Raw genomic sequence first — 11,467 nt, 5'->3', positions numbered from 1 at the left:
CCTGCTACTTTGCTGAAAGTGTTTACCAGCTGTAGGAGTTTTCTTGTGGAATTTTTAGGCTCCCTAATGTATACAGTCATCTGCAAATAAAGATACTTTGACTTCTTCCATTCTATTTGTATCCCCTTGATCTCCTTCAGTTATCTTGTTGCTGTAGCTCAACTAAGTTTGGACAACAGCAAAAACAAAACCAAATTTTCGTTCAACTTAGGTAGGATAGAACCTCGTATAAAACACATAGCCAATTAATTAAACTTACATGCCAAAGTCCTATTAAAAAATCACGAACAATATGAAAGACCAAGACAATGTGTTCCTCCCCCCCCCCCCCAGAAGATCACCAGTCTTACAGAAATGTTCTCAAATGGCAGTTACCTATATGAACCTCAGGGCATAGAATTTAAAAGAACAATCATAAACATGGTCAAAGAATTCAAGGCACTTAAAGAAGACACAATGAAACAAAATAAAGTTCAAGAGGATAAGAATAAACTCCTGAGTGAAGTCTAACAACACCCTCATGGCTGAATAAAATAACAAAGAGAATTCAGGATTATCTACAAACTGGATTCAATAAAGAGATAGAAATACTGAAAAATCCCCAGGTGGAGCTCCAGGAGTCCAGTCAGCGAGAGAGAGGAGGGATTATATGAGCAAGAGATATCGAGACCATGATTGGAAAAAACACAGGGATAAAGAGCTAAACTAGTGGAAACACATGAACTGTGAACCAATAGCTGAGGAGCCCCCATTGAACTGGATCAGGCCCTCTGGATAAGTGAGACAGTCATTAGCTTGAACTATTTAGGAGGCCCCCAGGCAGCGGGACCAGGACCTGTCCTTAGTGCATGAGCTGGCTTTTTGGAATTGAGGACCTATGCTGGGACACTTTGTTCAGCCTTGGTGAAGGGAGGAGGGGACTAGACCTGCCTCAACTGAATCTACCAGGCTGAGCTGAATCCCCAGGGGAGTCCTTGCCTTGGAGGAGGTGGGAATGGGGGGTGGATTGGGGGAAGGGCGGGGAGAGGGGAGGAGGGAGGACAGGGGAATCCATGGCTGATATATAAAATTAAATTAATTATAAAAGAAAAAAAAGAGAAAAAAATACTGAAAAAAATGTAAGCCAAAGTGAAGATGGAATTGAAAAATTCAAACACCCATTGTGGATATAATATAAGGACTTCAGAATAGCTATTGTGAATGTGTTAAAGGAACTTGAAGAGGATAAGTAAATCCCTTAATTAAGTCTGTGAAAACACAAACAGTGGAAGGAAGCGAAGAAAACAGTTCAAGTCATGAAAGTAGAAACAGAATCACTTAAGAAAACCCAAACTGAGATAAGACCGGGAATGAAAAAACTTAGGAAACTGAACAAAAACCTCATAGGTAAGCCTCACCAACAGTGTACAAAAGATAGAAGAGATAAACTTAGACACTGAAGATAAGATAGAAGAAATGGGTACCTCTGTCAAAGAAAACTTTAAATCTAAAAAAAAGAATCAGGGCACAAAACATCCAGGAAGGAATAGTACAAAAAGATTAAATCTACAAATAATAGAAAGAGAGGAAGAAGAATCCCAGCTCAAAGGCCCAGAAAATACTTTCAACAAAGTCACAGAAGCAAGTTTTCCTAGCCTAAAGAAGGTGGTGCCTGTCAAGGTACAGGCAACATACAGATCACTAAGTTAAGCTGGACCATGACACATAATCCAAAACACTAAATGTACAGAACAAAGAAAGAATATTTAAAGCTACGAGGGAAAATGTCCAAGTGACATATAAGTGCAGACCTTTTAGAATTATACCTGACTTCTCAATGGAGACTCTAAAAGCCAGAAGGGACTGGATAGATGTTCTACAACCTCTAAGAGACCACAAATGCCAGCCCAGACTACTATACCCAGCAAAACTTTCAATCACAATAGATGGAGAAAAACCATTGTATGATAAAACCAAATTTATATATCTATTCTACAAATCCAGCCTTTCAGAAGGTACTTGAAGAAAAACTTCAACCTGAAGAGGCTAATCACACCCAAGAAAACATAAGGAATAAATAATCTCAGACAAGCAAATGAAAAGAGTGCACACACACACAAAACTGAATAAACAAAAACTACTTAGTGATAACTCTCAACGTCAATGGTCTCAATTCTCCAATAAAAAGAAGCAGACTAACAGACAGACTTGAAAATAGGATCCATCCTGCTGCATCCAAGAAATATACCTTAACATCAAGAATAGACATCAACTTGGGGTAAGAGGATGGAAAAGGATATCCCAAGAAAATCTACTTAAGAAGCAAGTTAGAGTAGCTATTTTAATATCTGACAAAATAGACTTACCAAAACTAATCAGAAGAGATAGGGAAGGACACTACATACATGAAAGGAAAAACCCACAAAGAGGATGTTGCAACTCTACATATTTATGCACAAAAACAAGGGAACAGAAATTTATCAAAGAAGCACTACTACAGCTAAAATCATATGCTGACCCCACACGGTGAGAGTATGTGACTTCAGTACTCCACTCTCACCAATAGACAGGCCAGGCTATCCAGGCAAAAACTAAACAGAGAAATGCTGGAGTTAATGACATCATAAAAGGACCCAGCAGATACTTATGGAACATTTTACCCAAAGACAACAGAATACATCATCTTCTCTGCACCTCCTGGAACCTTTCTCCAAAATTGACAACATACCTGGACAGAAAGAAAATCTCAACAGATACTTGGACACAAAGAAAATCTCAACAGATGTAAGAAACTTGAAATAACACCCTGCGTCCTATCTGGCCACTAGGGATTAGAGCTGGACATCATCAACAACAGAAACATCAGAAAGTTTACCAAAAATAGAAAATGAACTACTAATGAATAAAGAATGGGTCAAGACAGAAATCAAGAAGGAAATCAAAGCCTTTTTGGAATTAGATGAAAATGAAAACACAACATACACAAACCTGTGGGACACAATGCACTCCCTTCTAAGAGTGGGTTCATTGCACTAAGTACCTACATTAAAAAAAAGCTAGAGAGATCTAATATTAATTACTTAATGACACACATACAAGCTCTAGAATTAAAACCAAGAAATAGCACCCAAAAGAAGTTGATGGCAAGAAACAATCAAACTCAGGGCTGAAATAAATAAAATACAAACAAACAAAAGATACAAAGAATCAGTGAAACAAGGAGTTGGTTCCTTGGGAAAATCAATAAAATTGACAAACCCATAGCCAAATTACTTGAAAGACACAAAGAATATCCAAATTAATAAAATTAGAGATGAAAAGGGGACATAATAACAGATACTGAGGAGATCCAGCTGAGAATCATAAGGACATACGTTAAAAGTCTGTTCTCCACTAAATTGGAAAACATAAAAGAAATGGGTAAGTTTCTTGATATATACAACCTACCAAAGTTAAATTCAGATCAGACAAACACTTTAAATAGACCTATTGCCCCTAGTGAAATAGAAGTAATTAAAATCTCCCAACCAAAAAAGTCCAGGGCTAGATATATTCAGTACAGAATACTACTAGACTTTCAAAGAAAAATTAATGCCAATAATGTCAAATTATTCTGCAAAAATAGAAACAGAAGGAAAATTGCCTAATTCCTTTTATGCGGCCACAGTTACCCTGATTCCCAAACCATATAAAGACTCAACAAAGAAAGAAAATTACAGACCAATTTTCTTTAAAAGCATAGATGCAGAAATTCTCAATAAAATACTTGCAAACTAAATAGAAGAACATATCAAAGAGATCATCAACCATGATCAAGTAGCCTTCATCTCAGAGATGGATGGATGGTTCAACATAGATAAATCAATACATGTGGTCCATATAAACAGACTGCAAGATAAAAATTAAATAATCATCTCCTTATATGCAGAAAAGACCTTTGACAAAATCCAACACCCCTTCATGCTAAAAGTCCTGGAGAGACTAGGGATACAAGGGACATACTTCAATATAATAAAGGCAATTTACAGCAAGCCCACAGCCAACATCAACCTAAATGGAGTTTATATGTGCTTCAGCCCTCTTGTGCCTGGAAAATACTGTTTGCTTGGAGTCATCCACCACCTCTGGCTCTTACAATCTTTCTGCATCCTCTTTTGCTTAGATCCATGAGCCTTGAGAGGAGGGGTATGATACTGAACCTCTTAGGCTGAGTGCTTCAAGGTCTCTCACTTTCTGCATGTTGTCCAGTTGTGGGTCTAATTATTAATTACCTTCTACTTCAAGAAGCTTCTTTGACAAAGGTTCAGTGGTACAGTGATCTATGGGTATATTATGTCATTGGGAATCATTTTATTGTTTTGTTCATTTAGTAGACGAATTGCAATAACTTTCCCGCTAGGCCTATGATCTCTCTAGTCTTAACAATTTCCTCATTCACAGTTTCAGGTATGGGTTCCTTCCTATGGAGTAGGTCTTTTACCACACATTTGTACCACTACTGCAGGAGTGTATCTTATAGACAGGTCAGTATGCTCTCTCACAGGTTTTGTAGCAGGGTGAGAGATTAACGACCACTATTCTCTAGAAGCATGTATAGTACCTGTGAGCAGAATGAATGCAATTCAGCTGGGTTGAAGCTTCTATTTATGCAACAGCTTTATTTCTCTGTGTTTCATGATATAAGTATATCATGTGATATATTTAGCAATAAGATCTTACTGTCAGGTAGTGGAGGGTATACATTTTTTTATTATAACCTTGCCAGAATTTTATTCTAGCTGATTCCCTCTTTTTCTATATTTTAATAATCACAACACATTATTTAATTGTCATCATTTATATTTCTTTGGTCATCACCAATGCTTATATTTTCTCAATATTTTCTTTTAAAAATATTTATTTAATATGTGTACCTGAGTATATGTGTGTGCACCACAAGCATGCAAGTGCCTGCAGAAGTCAGAAAAGGGCATCAGGTCTGCTGGAACCAGAGTTACTGACAATTGTGCGCTGCCATGTGGATGCTGAGAATTGAACCTGGATCTTTTGAGAGAGCCTTAAGTGCTCTTAACAACTAAGCCATCTATCTCTCCAGCCCTATTTTTCTACCCTTTAATGGTGATTTCTTCATATTTTTCTTATAAGCCACAGTGAAATTAATATAATTTTCAATTTGTGTGTGTTGTTTTTCTTTTGGCTTAGCAGCTATACCTGAATCTGATATTTTAACTACCTTCTGTGGCCCCTTGGCCCCACAGTCAATGCCACACTGCTCAGGCCATGACCTAGTGAGATTTCTGATCCTGCTGGCATTGGCTCTGCTACCAACTGTAGTTTTTTTCTTTAATTAACATTTTTTTTCATTTATTTTATATACCGACCACAGTTTCCCCTCCCTCCGCTCATCCTGTTCCCTCTCCCTGACTCCCACTTATCTCCCCTCCTCATCCACTCCTCCTCCATCTCTATTCAGAAAGGGGCTGGCCTCCCATGGGCTTGAACAAAGCATGGCACATCAAGTTGAGGCAGGTGGAGTTCTTCCCCCTGCATCAAGGCTGGGCCAGGTAATCTGGCATGGGGAACAGGTTCCCAAAAGCCAGCTGAGCACCAGGGACAGGTCCTGATCTCACTGCTAGGAGCCTTACAAACAGACCAAGCTACACAACTGTCACACACATGCAGAGGGCCTACGTTGGTCCCTTGCAGGTTCCCTAACTGTTGATCCAGAGTCCATGAGCTCCCATGAGCTCAGGTCAGGTTTCTCCGTGGGTTCCCCATCATGACCTTGACCCCCCTGGCTTGTACAATTCCTCCTCCTTTTCTTCAGCACAACTTCCAGAGCTCAGCACCAATTGTAGTTTTTAGCTAAGTCTCCCTTGTTCTATTTGCCAATAAAGACTTGGGAGTCAGATGTTGTGGTGAAAACCTGCTAGCTCAGAAAGGCCGAGAAATGACCAGCCTTTTTGGCTGGAGACTGAATCTGGGAAGAGTTGTGGGAAGGAGAGTCAGGACAATTAAAATTTATTCTGTGGAATGCTTAAGAACTAATAAAAATAAAAAAATGAGATATCACTGTAGAGAAAATGAAACATAACTAAAGACTATGTTGAAAGTCTACATAAAAAAGCTGGGCAGCTGCTACTAATTGCCATGAGGTTCTGTTAGGTCTGTCCTACTTTTTGAGTCCTGACTTATCTATGCTGAGGTGGGCTTTTCAAGATGCCACTGCTTTGATTCCTCTATGCTCTGGCAAATAACCCTTCACCTGTGCTCCTAAAAGTAACTACAATAAATTGACCCCACTATTATCTTTGCCACTTTTATTCAATTAAAGAATTTATTTTTACATTTATTTATTTGTGTATATGTGCATGTGCTCTAATAGTGAACAAATATAGGTGAGAGGTACACTTGTGGGAGTCAGTTCTCTTCTTCAACTATTTGGGTTTTGAGTGTTGAGCTTCAGGTTGTAAGGCTTGGCAGCAAGTACCTGTACCTGCTGAGCAATCTTGCTAGCCCCTGTTATAATTTGTTGACAAACAAGTTTAAGTGAAAACACCTCTGTGAAAAGGCTTTGTATTCCACACTAATTTCTCACATAGTAGATGCTTCAAATGTGTTTATTAGCCAGGTTCGTCTCATCTGCCTCCTTTGCCTTTCTTGGCATGGTAGACCTCAAAGGGACAAAGTAAGAAACCCCAGACAGTGAACAAATTTGGCATTGCTCCTTTATAAATAAGGGGGTTTGAGAAAGAATTATGTGCAACAGGCATAATTTGTTAGGTAAAATGTCTACTTGCCTGGTGTATTATTTTGTATCTCCTAAATTATTATGCACCGCTGGTGCCTATCGCAAGGCCACATAGATGGATTTTTGGAAAAAACGAGCATTGACTCACAAACCAATGTGGAATGACCTCTGCTTTCCCCACGCTAACTATGTGGGCTGATGAAGCAACTTTACAGTAGTGATGGTGTTTATTTTTACCCTGTTCAGAAGTCCTTGTTATAAGAAATCTGAGAAGAAGTTAACCAACATGACCTGTGCTGGCCAGATAGCTGCCGAGTTTGCCAAAGGATATTAATGCTTTATAGACCACCATATTAGATTTAATGAAGGGAAGGGAAACCTCCTCCCCCAAATGTTACAGTCTAACTGAAGAAACAATATATTACTTTGATACATGAACTGTCATGGGATATTTCGGGAAAAACTATGTAGAAGAAGCAGGACATAAATTGCTGTGAAGGATGTGGGATCTATCTGATGACTTAGTTGGGAAAGGGCATCATTGTTTGTCTGCTGTGTGTCTCAGGCAAGGCTCTTCATTATTTCATATTTCATCTTTCTTATCTGTGAAAGAGTGTAACTGAAGCATCCACATAGGAGCAAACAGTGAACTCTTAGAGAAGGGCCTGACGTGTTACAAACACAATTAATGCAAATGGATACTGATTTGGTGTAGGCTTAATCACAGAAGTGTTCTTGCAAAAGGTAAAATTTAAATGCTACCTTGCCAGGATGACTATAGAAGGACAGGCAGACTTCTCCATTGAGGGAAGAATCTGTGATTGTAAATAAGCTAATTGCATAATGATGGAGATAAGCAAATTAATTGAGGCAAACTATTACTAGTGAAAAATATATTTAATTATGAAGATGGAATATGACTATAATGCCAAATATAATAAACTTTTGTTATGTTTTTTGGAAGATGGATGTACTAATAGTCCAGGATAACATGAGGCAAATTAGAGTTACATCTACCCCCAACTCCTTTTGTTTCATTTAAGGTACTTGTAATCAAAGGACAATATCATGGAAATTGAGAACTTTAAATAACCTAATATAACCCTGTATAATTAAAACAAAAAAAATAAAAGCTTTTATTCTAACTTTTAGAGTTTTTTAGCTGTAGTATAAAAATTTATATTCATATTCAAGTATATAGGAATGTCATTAAATTTTATTTATTGTCTTTTTACGTTCCTAGCCTTGGTTCTTATTTCATATAATTCCTACTTTCAACTGACTCTTGAGACAGATAATGTTATTGTTCAAGTTTTGTAGACGAAGAAAGTGAGTTGAGTAGGATTAAGTAGTTGGCTTAAAGTCATACAGCTCATAGGAGGCAGTATGCGTTTAACTATCAAAGTTGAACTTTTTTTTAAATATTGAGCTATTTCTTGATGGACATGGATTACAGTAATGACTGAAGAGTCTATATTATGACTCTCAGATGCTGTATCATAGGGTATATGGAATGTTGGTTTAAACACCATCAGAACTCTCCCCCTTTTTCTTTGAATTTCTTGAACATCAAAATCCCAGGTAGGTTTGGAGGGCTTTTCTGAATTTTACACACTATGAAATAATGTTCGGTGGATGTTGTAAAAGTGCCCACTCTGACTGAGATGATGTACAGAGGTGAGAACTCTCAGAAGGCAGGCGGGATTTCTTATCTAGACCCTGTTGCCTGCCTTCTGTCTTCTCAGCATTTATGGCTGAAACACAGAAGTGCAGAGAGCACAAAACTTCAAGCAAAATAACAGAGGAAATACAGATGGAGAAGCACATTCATTTGCTTTGTAGGCAAGCAGGATGTATTTATCTTGACGGGTTGTACTATACTTTTTAGGATGTAATAAGATCCAGCCTAGAATAGGGTGGGGGAGAATGTCTAGTAGGCTTTACCTTCAGAATATACCTTGCACATTCCTCTTATTATATTTATTCCTCACAAGAATTCTAGGAGGCTGGTATTACTAGGATTCTTATTGAGGAATGAGGATAAAAGAGGCAGAATCAAATCTCCAATCCAGACTGGGCTCAATGACCGTGGCTGTCCTACTACCCCAGCATGTGCTTTGGGAAGAATATCTGCTTCCCACAAGGGATTTCAGAAATGCAGCATTGGAGTTTCTGTCATTACACTGTAGGTCTGTTCTGACAAGCCTCAAAGAGACCCCCTGAGAAAAGGCTCATGATCAAATACCAGCATTATATTCTATGCCCCCAAGACTGCTACTGTTTCTAAAAACCTCATAGCAATGAAATTTAGAAAACTTTCCCCCAAACTTAGTTTTCTTAAAGCACTTAAAAAGCTGCAGAACTGGTGTTCTGTAGAATGCCCATTAGGAAATTATGCTTAATGTAAGTCTGTCACAGCCTGAGATGTGAATGCCTCAGCGTCCGAGGAGTCATTTACTTTTGTTATCTCCAGTGCTTGCCATATAATAGGGATTAATGTTTATTAAGTAAATGACAAATAAACAAGTGTGTGATATTTCTACCCAAGCTATTCCAGACACATCTATTTGAGATGAAAGGGCAGCACAGAGGTGTGAGGAGGAAGAATGCTATCATTCAGTATTGTATCGAAGGATATTCATATTGTCTCTCTTCATTTTCAGATGCATTATATGTATATATATATAATCATATAAATTAAACAAGTATCTCATACAATAAAACATGCTGTATATTAATTAAGCATATTAATTGGTTAATACTTATATTTCACAAGATGATGGAATGGAAACAAGAAAGTAATCTTCTATTGTCAAGACATTTCATTTTCATACCAGTTTTACAATGCCTTATTGTCTCAGTCTTTAGAGACAGTCACAGAAACTCAGAGAAGTTAAGGTACATGCTAGAGATACATATCTAGGAAGCATGTCAGAGTTTGAATCCCGTTTAGTTTGGCTTCAAAATTCATACCCTACTCATATTTTCCCTGAGCAGGGAATGAGAGTTGAATTAAGTTCTACTAATGTAGCGTCACATACTTTGAAACTTTTATGTGCTTTAAACATGTTATGGTGCTTCCCACATGTGTCTACTGAGGATAGTCACTGTGTTCATTTTCTAGTTCAGTGTGTTGTGCCTCAGAGATAGGAAAATTTACTTTGAAGAGCTGCTCAGAACTGTCAATCTCTGATTAAAGACCTGGATCAAGTTGGAGAAAATCATACTTTTCCCACTATGCATTTTTGTCTGATAGGTGATGCCTGAAGGAGTCTGTGGGAGGCAATTATCCTGGGAAAATATACGTCAGAAATACCAAGAAATGGGTTCCTTTAATTCAATGACTCATTAGCAGAAAGCGAACCACAAGAGTCAGCACACTTTAAGTTTTAGGGATTTCATGAGTCAGCTAGGAGACTAATTAGTTATAGAGAAACATTTTAATATTATGAGATAATAATGTGCTAAGGAGTTAGAAATGTAAATTGACTGAGTAGTTTCATCTCCACATAATTCCTATGGATTCCAATAAATAATGATTATAAAAATTATAAAATAAAGTATTTTCAAATTTAGTTATCTATCCATCCCTCCATCTATCCACCTACCCACCCATCCATCCATCCACCCACCCACCCACCCACCCACCTACCTACCTACCGGCATCCACCTCACATAACATTCTTCAGGAGCTATTCATCATGGTTTTTTATTTTATTTTATTTTATTTATTTTTATTTTTTTAGATAAGTTCTCTTACTGGGTCCTGGGCTCCCTAATTTGGCCAGGCTAGCTGCTCTAGCTCCATCTCTGTTGTGCTGAGATTACAAGCATGTGTCAACATGTCTGGCTTTTTGTGTGAGTGCTAGGGATAGAACTCAGTTCTTCATGCTTGGAAGGCAAACACTTTACTTACTGAGCTACATCCCTATCTCCAAAATAATGAACTCTTCACACTGTGATAGGCATATTTTACAAACATGGAATGCATTATCTCTTTTTTAATATCAAAGTTCTGTTAAACAGTGTTTTTCCTTCTGAACGATAACTATGACCAAAGCTAGGGATCAATTGCTCTTTTTAAGAAGGCAAATGTTCTGCATATTTATCTCTGCCTGCTTGGTTTCACTAGTGCGTGTAAATCTACCTCATCTGGGTGGATATTTTGCCCTTTCATATCTGCTTTAAATCATTAGTGCATTTTTTGTTCAGGATAGCTATGGTTAGATTGTCTTCCTCCCTATGCCCTATTATATAGTATACACTACTGAAAAACGTAAGCACAAACTAAGATTCTTTTTTTTTTTTTTTTTTTTTTTTTTTTTTTTTTTGGTTTTTCGAGACAGGGTTTCTCTGTGTAGCTTTGCGCCTTTTCCTGGAACTCACTTGGTAGCCCAGGCTGGCCTCGAACTCACAGAGATCCACCTGGCTCTGCCTCCCGAGTGCTGGGATTAAAGGCGTGCGCCACCACCGCCCGGCACAAACTAAGATTCTTAGTGGACGAGAGCAAAATGGGAACAAATGCACTCTCAGGCCTCATGGAGGCAGGGTGCCCCCCAAGACCTTGCAGTTGCTGTGTTGTCTGCCTTTAGCTTCAAGACTTGGTGGCTCCAGTGACTACCCTATCATGGTTATTACCAACAGTTACCAACTGTTGTGTAGCAGTTTCCTCTAAGATTGAAACATTCTACCCTGCAGTGAAAGGATTCAAGACAGAAGGTAAACAAATCAAAATAC

The sequence above is a fragment of the Peromyscus eremicus genome, chromosome 10 (assembly GCF_949786415.1).
Source record: "Peromyscus eremicus chromosome 10, PerEre_H2_v1, whole genome shotgun sequence".
Lineage (NCBI taxonomy): Eukaryota > Metazoa > Chordata > Mammalia > Rodentia > Cricetidae > Peromyscus > Peromyscus eremicus.
The sequence above is the reverse complement of the archived record's forward strand: the minus strand, read 5'-3'. Positions refer to the sequence as shown.